Raw genomic sequence first — 18,999 nt, 5'->3', positions numbered from 1 at the left:
TAGAAGAAATGCAGAACAAACAAACAAACCAAGCCAGTCAAAATATCGCGAAGATCAGTACCCTGCTTTCTAATTTTGCGAACAGTTTCTTCTAGGAAATAAGAATTCCCTTGTGCTGTATTGCAAATGGAAATAACATGCTATGAGAGGGGTAAATGAATGCTATACTGCAGCTGAACAAGACAATAAAAGCACTGTGATAATGGTTTCAGTGCCCCATCATATATACTATTTTCCAGTTATGATTAAAAGCAGAGACAAGTAAAAAAGAACCATAATATTGATTCTGCTTGACATACATTTCCTACCAGACAACAAACTACTGTGAAAGAATGCCTGGTGACAGATTTTAGTAAAATACAGAACTGCCCCACCCAGCAGACCACCCAGATCATTAAATACAATTCTATTATGTTTTCCCTGTATATATTTGCAGATCAGATCCATTTTGCAAGCCATATTTATATGGTTTAAATTTCACAAAATAAATAATCAATCTTATTCTGCGTTATCAAGTATTGGCCCCAATCTATAAAACTCAATGCTCATCTAGAGCAGGAGCTGTGTTATTAAAATCAATGCACGTATCACCAAGTTCACCCTCTGTTACACAAACATTCAGTACTCATTAGTGTGCACTACAGGGTAGTGGTACTGCACTCACATGTTACTTGCCTTTTTTTTGGAACTGTAACTACCACATACTGGCCACAGCCTCTTGGTACAATATAAGCCAGTCACAATCTCCTTCCAATATGGGTTGTGCAGCCCCCCAATTCTAGTTTATGTCCAGACACTCCTATGTTTGCCATATAAACAGAGTAAAGCAAAATGGCCTTATAAGTCATCAGCAATCAAATCTCTTCTTTCAGTAGCAGAAATACTTGAATATGCCCAATGTAGAGAAGGGAAATGCACATGAAAAGGCAGTCAAGTCAACTAATTTTTAACTGTTTTTGTCTGGTTTTTTTTCTGTTGTGTTGTAGTTTGTGGGATTTTTTTGTCTTTGGAAAACAGAAAATAATTTGAAAACACTCATATGTTTATAGCAGGAATGGGAAGGTATCTGCAGACAAAGTCTAATCAAATTTTTCCCTTTTGTGCATACAGCCTAGAGCAATGCACACACTCCCAAACCTCCAGATCCCCAACACAATAAGGCATGTGAGTCAATACACAGAAGAATATCCCAGTATAAGAAAATAAACATTTCTTTTTACTAGTCTTAAAATATCATATCAACAAATGATGCTTTTTAAGGATGGGATGTAGGGTAAAGCTTCTAAAAAATCATTCCATTTTACATTTATAAGAATCTATTAATTCTGTAAAGCTTGCTGATAACCTCCTGTTAATTATAATGCTTTCTGTGTGTAACTTTCATGTGAGGTTCTAGAATTGCTTGGAAAATCTTAATTAGGTCCCAAAACACTACTGTGAAGAAGGCATATTCTCCTTGCACAGAAGACAAGGTGTAGACAGTTTATGTGATTTGCCAAAGGTCACCAAAAGACACTGGTCCTAAGTGGCACTTGGCAGACAGCAGAGCTGTTCCCTCTCACACCCTCATCCCTAGTCATGTCTCATAGCTACATCACATATTTCTGTCCCTCACATAAATATCTTATTTCTCCTTTGATTTTCAGTCACAGACTGAGCTGGAGTCCACAGAGACGGAAGAGTTTTTCCATGGAAGGTAGGTTCCCAGTTTGGAGCAGTTATGTGAATTTCTGTTCTTTAATCTGAACTGGGCTACACAAACGCAACTGTTCATTAAAGCTAGAGCAAATTCTGGCTGGTATAATTAAATGTTGTGCCTGGAAGGCTGGAATACCTTACAGCATCAAAGATTTAAAATCTTATTTTCAGCCCTGCCTGATTAAAGCATTACTATAAAACTACAATGGATAAGATCTCATCTAAAGCTGATTAAATCTTTACTGATGTAATGGAATAGTAGCAAATGATCGATTTACATTTTTCTACTGATATTTACCTCTATTGCAGTTTTCAGTTCTGCAATGGAGCATATTGGCTGTCAATTTCCTCTAACTTAAGTCCAAAACTTCCATTTCTTGCTGCCAATTGTCTAGTTCAAATCATACTCATAAACATTAAAACATGCCTTCATTTGTTTAAAATCAAGACAGTAATTCAATATGAACAGGTTTATGATACCTGTAACACAAAAGTGAGGTGAGGCGATGGGATGATGAAGTTGTAAAAGAAAAGTTCTATCTCACAAAAACCCAGAAACAATAAGATGAAAGATGACAGAGTCTTTAAATTGCTACCTAAAATATATTCAACTTCCTACACAGACTTGTATCAATGTGTCTAACAGGATATTTGATGAATACACACTGTGTACCCATAGCTAGAACCAGACCCACTCTGACACCTCAAAAATCCCCAATTTCAGGGGTGATCAATGCACACAACATGTAACTTTCATGCTTACCAACAGATTTTCAGAAAAGCTGGTTCTGGTGACAGCAAACCTGAGAGGAAAGCATATCGCTCTCCTAAAAAGTTGACATTTATCATGGAACCTGACTGACAGCTGAGTTTTGCGGGGTGAGGGTAGAGGTAAAAAAATCCATTTCACACTGTCACCATATACTCAATCAGCTTTAAAAATTACCCAAAACAACGTAAATCATGAGTAACCCATGCTTATCAGTGAGGTAAAGCTAGTGACACTGGTGTATCCAAGATATTACCCATTCATTAGGCTGAGAAGTTTCATTTTTGAACAGGGAGCAGACCACTAACAAATTATTTCCCTTTCATGTTTGGTCACAGTTTAGGTTACTTACTGAATCACTCACTGACAATATAAGATACACTTCCATTCACATTAGAAATGCTGTTGCTTCACACTATTCATTAATTTGAAACTCCTAATTTGGAAACATCATTTACCATTCAAACAGTACTTGGCGACATGCAGGGACTAAAGAATTGTCAAACAGAATGACATGCCGTTCTTAAATGTGAACAAAGCAATAAAAGCTTTCAGAAACATAAAACAGCCTTGCAAATAGTATTTGGAAGTTGTAACTGTGGGTATAGCCAGCACTACCAGAAAAAAACAGGCAAGAAAAAAGTCCCTTGAACAAAAAATACTTGAATGCAGCCCTGCAAGAAGTGTGATGTACCATGGTTCTACTAATAACATGTTTAAAATAGCCCCCTCAGTACATAATAAAACTGAGTTAAAACGTTTCTCACATGAGTTCCACACGATGAAAACCTTGATAGTGAAAGTGAAGACCTGGTCCTAAACAAAACCAAAGAAGAATGTGGTAACCCCAGTACTTTCACATACCAACAGTAAGAAAATTGGAGCTGCAACACCTCCACCCCCCAATAGAGGAGAAGGACCACTGCCATCCTCAGAAGATGAGAGGTTTCAGTTTACTACTGTGCTTAGAGATAAGCCCCATTTGAAAAAAACAACAAACAAAGAAAACAATAACAAAAAAACACACAACCACTACAAAACACCAACAATGCAATGTTACAAATATATATGAGCGCACATTTTGCCTCAAAAGAACAGTCTTACAGTCCTCAAGCATGGGAACAGCTTTTGTGAGACTATATGGACACATAATCCAAAACAAATCAGTCAACACTTGGAAAACACACAGAACACGTTAATTCCCTGAATCCACTTGCACAACCAGTCAGAGCCCCTTGTTTATAGTTATTCAGATCACAAGGTAGCTGAAGATAGGCTGCGTTAATTTTATATCATGTTTTTTAATTAAATCTTTCTGGCTACTCAGAACCCAATTTTCTCTTCATATTATGAATCTTTATTGGACGTCTGTAAATAGAACATGGATTCATTTCCATATAAAGAGATCTAAATATACTACCCTTCACCAACGGGAAAAAAAAAAAAAAAAAAAAGAAGACCTCATGTTAACTAACAACCCGTCTAATCTTTCACAAACTTACACACATCCATAGAAATCGTTAAAACATTAATATAGCTCACGCTGCTACAAACCAGTCCCTCTGAATAACACACAGGCACTAGTAAGGGATATCACTGACATTTCAGTCCAGCTCTCCACGGCAAAAGAAACGCTTCATTAAACCAAATGAAAAGAGGGCGTATCAGGCTGGAAAACAATGGCTTTTGAATTCCTGGTTTTACTTAAACTAGATTGGCATTTTGCCACAGATCTTAGCAGAGGCTGAAATCACAAGTCATTCTGGGGAGTGCCAGGAAAGCAGCAGAATTTCCCGCTGTTCCTACACGAAGCACAAATGCACAGTTTTGCAGAACAGGGTGTTGGTAGCAGCTGTAAGAGCAACACCTTGCAAGGGACCTCTCCTCATGCTTCCTAACCATGAAAGAGTACAGGGGAAAACGGAAAGAACTGACTGGTAAAACAGGACCTAAGTTCAGAGTTTTGGGGTTTGGTTTTTTTAGTATGTTGTTTTTACAGAGGATTTCAAGCTTAATAATAGCTTCATGGTTTCTCTTCAGTCGTAATTATTGCAATAACAGGGTTTTTCATTGGGTCTTCATAATTAATCCAAGTTATACATTGGGATTTGCAGATGTATCTCAGCAGACAAAGGGTTATGTCTACCCCTGATCATGTTAGGTAGACAATCCGGTGGGTTATCTGTATTCAAGTTATTTCTGCCGCATGCAAGTTATCACTATTTCTAATACACTGACCACAGTGTAAAAAACCATCATGCATTCAAGCTGTAGTGTAACAAGGCTAAAAAAACAAATCTGTGAAATTTTTGAAACTTGCATATAAAATAAGGTATTGTTCATTCTGTGTGTTGTCTAATGCACACATATCTTCATCAGGGAAATATCCTTTTTCTTCAGATATATAAAAAAATTATTTTAGCATAAAGTGCAAAAATATGAAGAAATCATTTGCCTTTGAAGGTAAAATAGAAACAGAAAACTCTATTTACCTTTCATAACATATACAATTAACATTTAAGCTATAAAGCAAAAAGTTTTGCATATACCATTTTCAAAAAGTATTCTACACAACGAAAAAAGGGAAGGCTGGTTTAATTTCCAGGCATTGCCTGTTAACAGCTTGAGAACTAAATACCTCTCGTGGTATTCTGGCAACTACATGACTCAATTGTTAAAATGACTGCAACACTGTTCAATAATTTGATTGTCTGTATCAAGAGCAGCTAGATACTGAATGGTTCTGAAAATACAAGACTTGTTCAAGCAGGAACTGCTATAGTCTCAAAATCTCACCAATTATTTATGAGGGCAACCACTGCAAGCAGTTTACTTTTACAGAGCATGAATTGCATGTGTAATGCTTCATGGACTCCTAGCACGTCTTTGTGTATTCATTAGCAGCTTTGAGGGTAACTATTGCTTATCCCCCCGTGTCAGGTCAATATAGATAGTGCTTGCATCAGTGATTTGAAACACATTTCAGTAATGCTTTGGTAAGGTTCAGTAGGTAAACCTCCTCAAAGTGATATGTTGACAGCACACAATGACAGCTGTTCCTGACTCTTCCATATACAAAATTTTATAGGCAATCACAGAGGAAGTATGCCTTGCCTCCTGCTAGATCCTGCACATAAACAAAAGTCTAGAGCTGCTGCTGCTGCTCTTGCTACAGCCTCATGTAAAAACAGAAGTTGGCAGCTGCAACGCTGTGAAGCCAGTTGGTTTCCCTCTGCTTCAGGCATTGTGGCAGCCTGAGGCAGAAACTGTGTTCTCAGGTCAGGGCTGTCGGAATGTGCAGACATGGAGCAGGAAAAATTGGGATTAAGGGTATAAACACCTAGGCTACACATGGGAAGGTGTGTAGTATGAAGGTATGAGCCAGCAGAGAAGTTCTCATTCCTCACCTCCGTTAACTTCAGTTTGGTAATGGCAAATGCCTCCTTCTACCTTCTCTGGAATGCAAGCTGTGACCTAAAACCAGAGGAAGGTAATTCACTAGAGCATGGGAGTGTGCAGTTGAGCAAGCAGAGTAATTCCAGAGCAGAAGGTACAGATGGAAAAACTCCAACTGTTGCCAGCATTGTACTACATCTCAGCATAAAGATCTACCTGATGAGAAAATAAGTATTACAATAAGGAGGAAGGAGAGGGAGTGGACCAACACTACTTAAAGCAAGGGTGAACGTGGGCTGTTTACCTTACACTTCCAGCTACGCAGAAAATGCCCTGCCAAACCCTCCCTGCCTCAATTTTGCATGGGCAAGCAATCCGGGTTACATCCTTGCTCCTACCAGCGAGCTGTCACACCTTTCAGCAAAGTCCTTGTGCTCTCATAGTTCTGTCCATGACAACCATTAGCATTTTATTATCGTACACTCTCTGACGCACTTCATTTCTCTGCCACCCACTTTTCTCACTTTTTCACTCCTCAAAACAGCAATATTGACAATACTTCATTGAAATGATACTAGACTGATAAAAGCCAGCAGCCTGCACTAAGACTGAACTAAATTAGCTTTCTCTTTGAATAGTTTTTCTTCATCACTCAATATTGTCTTACTTTGACCCAGATTATTAATAGGCTAGTTGAAAGTTTTCCACTCAAAATTGGGATTTTACAGAAAACGCACATTTGATTAATTTTTGCCTGACCCTCTTCAGTGATTCAGTTTGGGGCTGTCATCATCATATTGATACTATCACCTAGTCTTTTTTTCTGAAGAGAAAAGTTGTGATCAGCTGTAGTTCCACACATTTCTGGGTGAGGACTCTGTATCTTGTGTTTGTGTGCTTGGCATTGTAAACACTGCATACAGTCATATGAAAGCTTTCATCAAGTCTGTCACCACAGCTCTTTACAGTCCATATCATTGAGGCACTCTGCAAAAACGGATGTGCATAAAACTAACACAAAATTTAATAAATTAAACTAAACCAGAAAACACCAGCTTCACTAGTTCTCAGACTATTTCCTAAGAAAGTCAAATGCTAAAAGAAACTTGTCAAATTTATTTTATTAAGAAATAAAAGTTTATTGCCAAAAGAAATCAAAACATAGATGAACTTATTTGCTAGTTGCACCCAGGGGAATCCTCAAGAGTGATATTATTTAGGTTTCGTAGATGCACTAAACTAAAAGCTGACAGCAAACTCGGTTGTGTTGCAAGAGTTCTACACAGGCAGTATACTTTAACCTATCACAGCCTTCTTGAGAGATGAGGTTTTTAGAAAGGCTTCTAAAACAAGCACCAAATCAAACAAGGATTTTGTCAATGAGTTTACTACACGGTACTTTGTTACTCAAAAATCTTCTTCCTCCCCCTACGAACCTTTGAGAAAAAACAGATGATTTCATTCACTGTGACTTGCAAAGAAACTCAACGAGGGCAGCATTCCAGATTGCCTTCCGGACACAACATGACATCCCCGTCAGCCCCAGAGGAAACACACGCCAGTGCTGAAATTCCTACTGGAACATGTGCTCCCTCTTCGCTTGGAAAAAATCCCACAAGCCAAAGAGCCTCAGCTGCTGTGCGATATCACATGCCAAAACAGAGATAAAGTCTTTGACATCATTCAACCTCAAACAGGAGAAACTCTTTATGTAAATAGGAGCAGTAGTTTTAAGTAGCAAAATTTCTTAAAATAACACTTACATGAACAGCTCTTGAACTGCCCCAAACTCCTCCTCTTCTTTCCCTGTCAATGCTGTTTTTACATGAGTATCAGCAATACCCACTCTCACTCTCTCCGTGCTAGCTATGCTAAGGAAAACACAGCACTATAATCGTGTTCTTCATTTCTACAGGCAAAGTAATTGCATAAAATACTGTGTTCTGAAAGAAGAGTGTGTACTTCAATGTTGAGTTAGTCTCAATAGTACTAAAGAGACAGAATTTATTACCTACTCTCTTTTGGAGTCTTACAATACAAGCAGGTTGGTAGAATGCCCAGATTTTACCCAAGCATCATCTCATACAGTAAAGATCAAATGGGATGAAAAATATGCTTTACAGAGTAACTATCAGCAACTTTCAAAGTGCTAGAAACACAAAGTGGATTGGAACATGACACTATATAAAGGAGGCCAAGGTTTTAAACTCTAATCTGACAATGCCTGGCTACCTATCCTTGAACAATACATTTAGCCTTTGTGTTCTACCATCTGTAAAACCAGGGATAATGCCATCTCAGGGGACTGTTTTGAGGTTTAATTAATTACTGCTCTCAAAGGACTTCCACTTCCTCAGCTGTAAGGCACTTATTTATGTATTAATATCATCCATAATGTAGATACTTGTAATTTATGGCCCTTAGCAGACAATCCTTGCTAATAAAGCCAGGCCATGTTACATATGTAAAACCCGTGGTGCCATTGCATACAAACACCCAAAAGATTGGGCAGATTATTTAAATTAAACTCAGGCTCTGTGACAAAGGAACGTATTTGACTTTCCCACTCAGGTAAAGTCTCCTTATGTAGATGCTGCAATAAATCTAACAGGAATATTCTTGTATTAAGCACTGGACAAAATTCTAAGAGATTTCAATACTCCTGACAAAGCTCTTGCTTAAAAATAGAGTTGGTGAAGACCTGTAAATATAAAATGCTTCTGATAATAATTAGAAAGGTGGTGGGCTTGCTCCCGCAGTACCTCTAATCAACCTTTGGGACTGTTTTCACACAAAAATGATAAGGCTCTCACTTAGTCTGATTTCACAAAACAATGGCTGTCTTCTGAGTTACTGACAATCTCTACATATTCCCTTCTAGATTATGCCAGTATTGATGTTCAAGGTATCAAGGCAATCCCTGCCAGAAGAGACCTTGCTCCCCTTTCAGATAGGAGAACGTGCAGCAGAACATGATCATCCTTCAACCCAGACACCCAGGGTTCCACTACACCTGTGCACTGCAGACTGCTTTCCGTCCTCGTTCAACTCTTCATGCAACTTTAACATCTAAAGTATTGTTTTTCCACAGCACAAAATGTGCAGTCAGCAGAGGGAATCCTGCCCAAAGCTGTGATAGAGTGAATCCCTCACATGATTCAGGTGCTGCTCTGTGTATTTGCACAGATGAGTAAGATACAGCATGAATTAGAAAATTAATATTCATCCCAAACACACTGCAACTAAGAACCTCCATACAGAATGCCCTGTTTGATAAATTTTCCAAGTTCTGATAGTGTCTCAAATTTGAGAAAACGAAATTACAATGTTAGACTTAAAAAAAAAAAATGCTGATCTTATTATTCAGTATTATATTTTGGGAGAAAATCAACTACTTTCTTTTCAGCTGTTTTGTTACAAGCATAGTCTGCCTTCAACACAAAAATCCAACTAAAAATGCTAGCTGTGCTTGCTCATCAGCAATTCATTCCCTTCCATGTGCATTTATAGTTAAATGCTGCACCCTATCAATATGCAAACAACTGCTTTTCCACTTCAAGTCTCAGATACAAAAGAATGAAAGACTAGATAATTTTAAAATTGCCTTTAAGAAACCAGTGAAAATCATCAAAATTGATAAGGATTCTTATTGATTTCACTCTGCTCTTGCACAGGAATACAGTGGTCTGAATACATTGAGACCAAGCTACTTGCTGAAAGGCAAAGCCATTGAACTGTCTTTGGCAGAGGAGCAAGGAAAAAACCCTGTCTCTGCAGCGGACTGTGGATAGAGGCATGGAAAGGACATACATACGTGTACCATATTCTCACAATAATCGGGAGGCTGTATGAACACCAGCAAATCACTTGCAACTTGTTTAGTGCAGTCATTTACAGTGCAGTGATGAATAAGATTGAGGTTGCACTGTTAGACAAGAAGGCTTGCAGATATTTAATGCTAATATGAGAAAACAAAGGAAAAATCTATCGGTTAATGAACAAGTTGGCCTACTCCTTGCATCCCAGCTGTGATTTTTTGGTCTGGAGAGGTGGGCAAACAACTCTGCAGAAAAGATCGGAGTGTCCTGGCAGGAAAGAGCAAGCACAGCACAAGCCAGCAAGATGCCCTGGCAGGAGAGAGAGTCAACAGCATCCCAGGCACAGCCAAGAGGTCAAGGGAGGTGATTATCCCCTTGTTAGTACTTGTTAGACCACATCTGGAACAGCATCCAGTTTGGGGATTCCTAATACAAGAAAGACTTAGACGAACTGCAGCAAGCCCAGCAAAGGTGACAAGATCGCCAGGGTCTGGAGTGCATGCACAGCGGGGAGAGACTGTAGGAACAGGGCTTGTTTGCCCTGGAGAAATTATGGCTTCAGGGGACACCCAAGAGCTGCCCCACTAGTACATGTAATGACTAGTTCCTACCAAGGAGATGGACCAGGCTCTTCACAGCGATACAAGGTAGGAGTAGTAGAGACAATAAGCATGAACTGAAAGAAGACAACCTTCCCTTTTCTGTTGCCAGTTCTATTGTGGCACCCTAAACAGGAGGGTGAGGAAGATGGGATGGAAATGAAGAGGCTGTGTAGTCTCACCACAGTCTAGCACTCAGAGTGGAGTAGAACTGAGCCCCTGTCCCCAGTCCTGAGGCTGAGAGAAAGGCTTCAGCAGACCCACCACAATAAACCGAAGGCTAACGAGCCAGATGGAATGAAAAGAAAGCTTCCTTCAGCAGCAGAGAAGTGTGAGAGACATAATATTTGTGCTGTCTTCCATTTACGAAAGTTTTATATTTCAAAAAAGGCAGCATTAATTTTTGAGGCTTAAAAATTATTAATCTTCAAAGGTCAGTAAGTGATGCACAATTTCAAACTATATAAAGGCCAAAGAGACTATTGTGTCATTGCTGAAAGTCAGTTGTTGTTCTGTAACCTTTAGAATGACTTTCTGTTCAACAGTGAGTAATCACGACCTTTCTCATCAAAAAAGTGAGATGAAATTCTTAATCCATTATGAAGAACATGACAAAGATCTTTTCCCCCTTTATTGTTACAATATTTATGCAAGCCACAGGCAAGTGAATAGTTTCAGAAGATATTTTGATGTGTGAGGATAAAGACCAAATGGATGTTTTTGCAGATACTGTCATTGGCGAGGGGGTGGGGGGGGTGGGAACATATATCTGTGTTATTATGTACCTTCAGTTTCATTTTCACTTAAGTTTTTATCTGCTTGTTTGGAGAAAAAGGAATACATCATTTTTTCAGCTACTCCAAAATTAAAACAAAGGCCCACTTTTCCCTTTGTTAATTATACAAACCAAAGAGTGTTAATTTATATGATAATATAATGCTGAATAAAATTCAGTAACAGATTATACACTGCATCACTTCAAAATGAGCAGATTTTTTAGCACACTTGCCAATTGTAAAAGCAACTACTTCAACTGAGGCAATAACACCAGGAAAAAAAACCAATTCTTTGTAGATCTTGGACAACAGTGCATGTGCTAACTGTAAAAATGAACAACTACAAATCACCTTAACTGCAGAGTGAGCTTTACAGAGAAAATGAGAGACTGGAACATGACTTCAACACAGCTGAAATCTCTCTCCTCTACCTCAGGGCCCTACAAGCTACGTGTCCAAGCCAAGTTATCTGTCTAGCTCTCTAATCAATGCAAAATGTTAGACACCTCCAGAAGACAAGTCATACCATCCTACGATATTTGTCTAAAAGAAAACAGATGAATCATTTCCCCAAAGGTGCCTTACTCTCTCCTGTGACTTTAGAAGAAGCCAAAACAGTAGTTTAAATAGATGCCCAGCTTTATGCAGAGCATAAGACCTGTAGAGCTAGACAAGATATCCCATAATGCTATATCTACACTTCTCTGTGCATGTAAAAATTGTAATTTATGCTTCTTTTCTTCTGTATGGCAACATAATACTTCCTTTCTGCTTAACTCATCCCCCATCTAACCTCTAATTTTATTCCTTCTCCTGCAAACATTTTCTCCCCCATTTCTCTCTCATAGCTCTTGCCTCTTTAGGATTGCTTTGGGCTTTAAAATTGTGGAGATCTTAGTTCAGACTACACTACTTTATCTGAAAGGAATTTTTTAAACATCTGGAAACATCCACTGCATTGTAAGTTTACTCTGTGCAACGAAGTAACTGTTGAACTTTCTCTACATCGAAAAAAACATTGCAAAGTTTGTCTTTATACATGTTAATTAACCTATTAAAAACTCACCCCATTTCCTCAATGTAATAAATTATGGAATCATAAAAATACTGCATTTTACTAGAAGGCAAATATACTACAAAACATAACCAGTATAGAAATGAGTACTTGAGAATGTTTTTGTATCAGTCACAGCTCTTTTCCAAATATTCAGCACAAAAATGTGGGCAGAGAAGTACAGAAGGCTCACAAGAGTGCAGGAATAGGGCTTTTCTAAGCACTTGTGACTGTGTTCACCACTGGCTTGCTGTGCTATTCTTCAATTCAACCAAAAGTACTGGAGATGAAAATACAATTTCTTAAGTCAAATGAAAAGAAAAGCAACAAACAGTGTGAGGCCTTAAAACTGCTTCAAAAACACTATATAAGTTAACTACAGAAATTAACACATGCAGAACATTTTATGATCATGAGGGATCAGAACATCAGCAGCTGTCGTCATCCAGTGAATACCAGGAAAATGCAATTATATAAGAGCACAGAATAAATATCTTCCCTTATAAGTATGAAGAAGGGAAGGAACAGATGCATCATCTGATGAAAACTCAAAATTGCGTTGAAGTTACTGGCATCTGAAGATGTGTGCTAACATTTTTGTTTTTAAGAAGAAAAAAGTACAGATATTAAAGAACATATTCCTTACTATGCAAATACCTTTTTCATTCTTTTAAACCACAAATGCCGTAATTTTCTATTATATCAAGCTAAGTGATTTGATCCTCAAAATTCTGTCAAGCAGTTTAGGTGGAAGCAACCTACTTTAAAACGACAGCCGTGAGCTTCCATGGACTTGCAACTGTATTAGAAATAAGGGAATAGTAGAGTGTTCTCATGCTACTACCTGGCTGGTGTCACAGTATTTCCTTGAGTATTTCTTTCATTAAACACGTACAAAACAGCTGAAGTAATCTTCCTTTTCACAGTACTGAGATTCTTGTTCTGGAGGAAAGTATTTCAAAAATGCCTTCTGCTGCTCTCATTGCACAGCTGTTGTCCTGACACCAAGGACAGTTTGATTAACTAAATTTGCCTGTGCCTTGCACAGAGCTTCTTTCCTTATAAGCAGACATATCAATACATGCTGTAAATAAGCAGAACCTGGGAAGCCTGACCCTCGCAAGCATGTTAGAAGTTGGCTAGATGCGTAGTGCTCTCTCCTAATACCTTACTTTTGTACACAGGAACATGAAGGCAAAACAAGCCACAGTTTTCCATTCCCAACTTCCTCAACAGTGGCCAAACAGCTAATCTCTGAAATGGCACACCTGAACAACCACGACTACAGAAAACAAACTCTCTGCCTCTGCAAAAACCTATTATCAGAAGTTGCATGAGCTTCTCAGCAAAGATTGTGCCCATTCTTCACTAGTTATTGCCATTATGGGGAAAGCTGACTGCGTTTACAGTTTCAGCAAAGAGATACTTGCTATCTGCAGTGTGCTATCAAAAATATCCATCTGAAACTAGGCTTATTTTTAAAATAAACGTGGCATTTAAATTGTAAAAAAATCACCTATTTTTTTAAATTTAAAAAAATTATCTCCCTTCACTCCAAGAAGTAAAGAGAGAGTTAATAAACACAATCCAGCACATACTGCATTTTACATTAAAAACCAAAAGTAAAACTCAATTACCCAGCGGAATAAAAGTGGGGGAACATAGACAGACTTCAGATGCTCATGTCCCAGGGAGCTCAGGTGAACAAACCCTGGCCCTGAGATAACTTCTCACCACCAAGGGCATTCCAAAGAAAACAAATTAATAACCTGTCCTATGCAAAAGGGCAGGGAAGTTGAGCCCACAATAAAAGGACAACGTGCAACAGGAACTGAATCACACCTGCAAGATAAAACAAAAGGATCTACAATAAACATACTCTGCAGTCACCCTGTGATAAAGCTCTTAGCGCATACCTTTCAAAAGCTATCCTACTTCTTTCAGTTCACAGTTAAAAGAACAGATTGTTACATATTCCTCCTCCCAAATTGATTTATCTCTATTTTCATAAGCACAAACTCCTCAACACAGCCCCTGGAAGCCACAAAATTAAACTCATGACATTTTTCCACACGTTGAGCTTATTAAAATTCTGATTCAGCAAAAGCAAACACAGAGCAATAAATGCAGGAAAGCAGTTATTCGCACCACCATTAATGAAACCAGTCCCACAAATAACATTGCATGATGTTCAACAGATCAAATTCTCTCCCTGTAAAATCATCAATTGAATAAAGCACATTTAATGGTCTATTCTAAAACCTCTGAGTGGAATAGAATACATTAGGTGGTGGTGTTAGTGAGATTAATATTTTTTCTTATTCCATTTTTAAAGAAGAACTGCTGTGAATATTTATCTAGGAAGAACAACCCTGCTCCCAGAAAAGCTGAAAACTAAAATGTTCATAAACTTGAGTTGAAGTAACTCCACCAGCCACACAGATGTGCTGAGAAGTATTGGTTTGTACTCTTTTCCTATACCGTACAAATAAACGAAGTGGGGGAATATGGCTGGGCAAACTTGAACAATGCCCTAATAAACATTCACCAAGTATTTGTGCTGTAAACCAGCGTCTCGAAGAAGCGAACATATACATATACCTGTCAAAAACCTTGAAGTCTGTGTTAAACCCTAAACTGACAGCAGATGTTTAATGTGTACATTACTACATTTAACGAATCAAAATGATAATAACTTGTCAGCGTGCTATCAAAAAGAAAGGTAATTTTTTCTACTCAAGAAGGATAAAAAGAGCTGACACATCTAAGAGAAACAACTTAGTATAAAGAACTCTTAACAAATCTCAAATCATAATTAAAGCAAACAGATGAATATAATGTTAAACTTGATCTTCTTGTCCAATACATTTAAGCAAGTCTCAGAGACCTTAAAGTTGTATGAAAAATGGAATATGAAAATATGTTTACAAGTAGCATTTTCCTTTCATAAATTTATAGAAATTCTCATTATTTGGACACTTCCTTTAGCTGCACAGTATGAACTGGTATCTAAATAATGTAGAACAGCCATTATTCATACTTATAAAACACATTTTTTCCATGAATTGCCTTTGCTAAGTTCCCAAACTAAAATAAGAAAGTTGTACCTCTTTAACAGTGGTAAACTTCCATGCCCTCCCTTTTTCCAAAACTTAAACTACCAATACGGAAAGAGAAAACATAATAAAACAAGGTTAATCTTTAGTTTCATAGCAAAAAAAGTTGCAAGTCACATTAAAAAAAAAAAAATCCTTTAAAGCCTGAATTATATTTCACTTGAAGAGTGAAAAATCAAAACAAGTTGTTTGTTACAAAGAGCTGTATGGCAGCACCAAGAGGACACTGTTTCATAGCCAATAACACCTCCAAGCATCTCCCCTTCCATACCTGCTTTGTCTTCTTTACATAGCTTTGAACTACTCTTAACCAACAGAAAAATTAAAGACGTGCTTAAGGCACGTAAGAGTCTATCTGACATAGTCTTAAGCTAAGACAGATCCTATCACCTAACTGCAATGCAGTCCAAGTTTGAAGTTTTAGGTTGGGACCAAGAGGTGTAATATGTTTTAGCCATGCAGAATACACAGAGTTACAGGCTCCTTGCATTGAGCTATTTCAGACATCTGCCCAAGCAAGCTTCCAGCATCTAGGGAAACCCACCTTTATCAGTAAAATTTCTTGTGTTATCCCCAGATGACACTCCATCCTGGTCTTTAGCCAGCCAAACCAAAAGGTGTCTATGGACAAAGTCAGTTTAGTTCAATTGCTTTCCCATTTTCACACCCCAACGGAATAGGAAGGGAAAGAATAGGAAGAAACGAAACCTGCAAGCTCTTAAAACACGACACCAAAAAAATGCACCGAAGACAGCAAGACATCATGTTTCTAATAGCCAATTTAACTAACCTCACCCCTTCATCACAGAAATCTTCCACTTCCAACCAAACTGCTATTTCAATAAGGACTAATTTTCTTACATTTAGACACAACATAAATGTTATTTTCATTATTACCTTTTCATGAAGCAAAATATAAGAAACAAGAATATTACCAATCTCAAAACAAGTATGTCAACAAAACAAAGCCAAGAAACTTCATTATACGGTGCTCTCTCTGGTTTCCTCCATCAATTTATTTCATTTTCTTATTTTTTTAAAACATACTTCTCTCTCCTAGGACTGAGTAACCTTTAAAAGGATCTTCAGCACAAGTGCAACGGTAACATGCCTGACTGACTATTCAAGAGAAAAAGTGGAACTATAATTTACATAGCACTGTGTAATGCAGAAATTAAACAAACTGGGGAAAGAATGAAAAAACCCCATCATTTATTTTGTGGTCACCTTCCGATAAATATAAACAAGAAAGTTGAAATCTACCAGTTGGAAGGTGACTTGCAGCTGGAAGAATATAATTAAGGAGAAATGAAACGTTTCAAAAGTCTGATCTGAAACATTGCTGGCTTTCTAGGTTTTGCAGTTTTCCAGAAATAAAGGAAAATCCTCACCAGGCCACATCTCACTCAACCGAATCAGTCAGTCAGCAAATGGAAATAACACAGGTTTCTGACCACACCACTTTTTCAATGATATATGACACTTCCTGAAAAATCAAACTGTTTTCTAGAAAAGAATCAATGTCAGCACGTTTTCCCTCAGGCATAGTTTTCATGTGCCTGTTAACTTCCCATGGAAGCAAAAAGGGCTCTCAGTGTCCTCCAGCACCCACCAAGTGTTTCCAGTAGCGTCGTTCAAGTCAGGCCAGGCAGATCTGCTGGGTTCCAGAGGGGCTGGATTCAGAAGTCACAGGTGAGAGCTCACCTCAAGCCCTCAGTATCCATGGACAACTTCATCTTGAAACTACCAAAAATAAACACTGGAATTATTTTCATGACATTTTTGTCAGACCAGTTTTGTTCTAAAATTGAACAACCACTTAGTTTCCCTTTTGTTTTGGGGGCGTGGGGGTTTTGTGGTTTTGTTCTGGCTTTTTGGTCGATTTTTTTGTTTGGTTGGTTTGTGTTGTCTTGGTTTGGCTTGGTTTTTTGTTTGTTTTCCCCCTGAAGATTGGGTTTTCATGTATTTCAAAAGGGTACCTCTACATAAGCATGCATATAACTATATAAAACCCCCCTCATGTATAAAATATACATATTATACCTCTTTACATGTAGTATAGAGATGTTTTTTATTTCTATTTAATAAAAATTTTGAATATAAGTGTTACTTATACATATCGTATAGATACATATGGATAGATAGATACATATTTACAGGTAAGATATAGACAGATAGGTACAGATAGATATAAAACTTGTTGTATTTTTTGCTCTCCCTTGTAGAATTAAGCATTTGGAGTCCAGTAGGACAACATGGTACTCTTCTAACTTAGGGATGTATGGCAGGAAATCAAGCCAAGATTTATTTATTTATTTTTAGACCCTTTTTACCTTATGTACAGCATGTGCTCCATTGTTAAAGAATGTATTTGAAACACAGTGATGTTGAGGATTTAAAAGAAATTTAAAAAAAAAAAAAAATCAGTATATACTCTGGAGTCTTTTATTAAAAAAAAAAAAAAAACACAAAAACAAAAGCAGCATTACAGGCACTTAAGTCATGGCAGAGATGGCATTTTTGATTGTATACACACAGCAGAGGTGAATGTCAGCCCAAATAGATGCATTTACTTAAATATAAGCAAATATCAAGTACGTAAGACTTATGTTTCACTGACCAGTCTTTGCTATGCACACAGTATTAATCTGAAGCACATTTGTATGGTTAGAGATCGCACTTTCCTTAGGTCATAAGCAAAGAAATAGCAGAAGAGAGGATTTTTACACAAAGCCTTAGTGACTGCAGAACAGTAGTTGTGTAGGAGGCAGCAAGGGGAGCTGAACTGCAGTCCAAAGGTTTACCAGATCTCCACCCATCTGCCCTCAGATAGGTGACTACAGACAGCTGTGTGATACACGTTGTAAGAAGAGTCAGCAATTAACTGAAAAAAATATTTGGATTTATATATTGAAATTTTTTAAAATAAAAAACACACAAAACCCCACAAACCTGAGAGTCCTAAAATGGTTCAGCTTTATTTTCACAGCCAGCATTACACTCCTTATCACCACCACCTGATTGTCTTGTCTTTTTACCCCTCCACAAAATAAAACTAAGCCTACATGGGAGCTATTAAGGCACAGCTGTGGAAAATGCTCCACTGTCACTGAGCTAAACAGCCTCTCTGAATTAATTCTGCCAGTTTGCATCTGGGTACGCTACATGGTTGGGCCTCCATCCGCTTGTGAGTCCTCGTTCAAGGCATGTGCTCTCATTAGAGAGATTCCTTCACTCTCTTTAGAGACAATCTACCATTTCACTGTACTTCAACTCCCTTTGAACCAAAGATACGGCATTTGTGCCCCACTCAATGTTAGGTTTTGACCTACCACAGCTCTCATTCTACAGTAAATCAAATGCAAACTACTTTTCCCTGAAGATGCCTTTCTTGAGAGGGGATTTTATTCTGTAGTCTGTAGGTGCCCTAGAATTGATATGTATATGTTAATGGAACAGTATATAAAGTCACCTCAAAGGCAATTGGTTTAAAATTGTAAAGCCCTACAGATGGGATGTAGGGTGACAAGTTAATTTGAAATTAGATTCCTAGATATAGTGCACACCTGATAATTGAGAGAAGGGGGAGGAGGGAGAAGGTTACTGCTCTATATTTGAAAAGGTGAATCCCTCCTTCATTAGAGGAGGACAGGAAGGAAATCCAGAACCATACTGAATCGGAGATCAAGCTGCCAATTGCAATGACTCCCAAACAGCAACAGGAGCTGGGGATGGATGTATTGGTGCTTATGTGTTTTCACTATGGGTGAAAT

At 38.0% G+C, this 18,999-nt stretch overlaps 1 protein-coding gene across 12 annotated transcripts in view; it reads right to left on the bottom strand.

The window, feature by feature from the left end:
- The window catches only part of PLCB4 (phospholipase C beta 4), a 183,742-nt gene that overhangs the window by 129,409 nt on the left and 35,334 nt on the right, over positions 1–18,999 (bottom strand). For 7 of the 12 annotated variants that reach the window (XM_071805675.1, XM_065833746.2, XM_071805674.1 and 4 more), the window contains exon 3: positions 16,839–16,969. The exons of the other annotated variants lie outside the window; for them this stretch is intronic. The gene's annotated coding sequence lies outside the window, so the exon portion shown is untranslated. The remainder of the gene's footprint in view (positions 1–16,838; positions 16,970–18,999) is intronic. 12 annotated transcript variants of the gene reach the window in all.

Source organism: Patagioenas fasciata, chromosome 3 (assembly GCF_037038585.1).
Source record: "Patagioenas fasciata isolate bPatFas1 chromosome 3, bPatFas1.hap1, whole genome shotgun sequence".
NCBI lineage: Eukaryota > Metazoa > Chordata > Aves > Columbiformes > Columbidae > Patagioenas > Patagioenas fasciata.
Note: the sequence above shows the minus strand (reverse complement) of the source record. Positions and strands in the feature narration are given on the sequence as shown.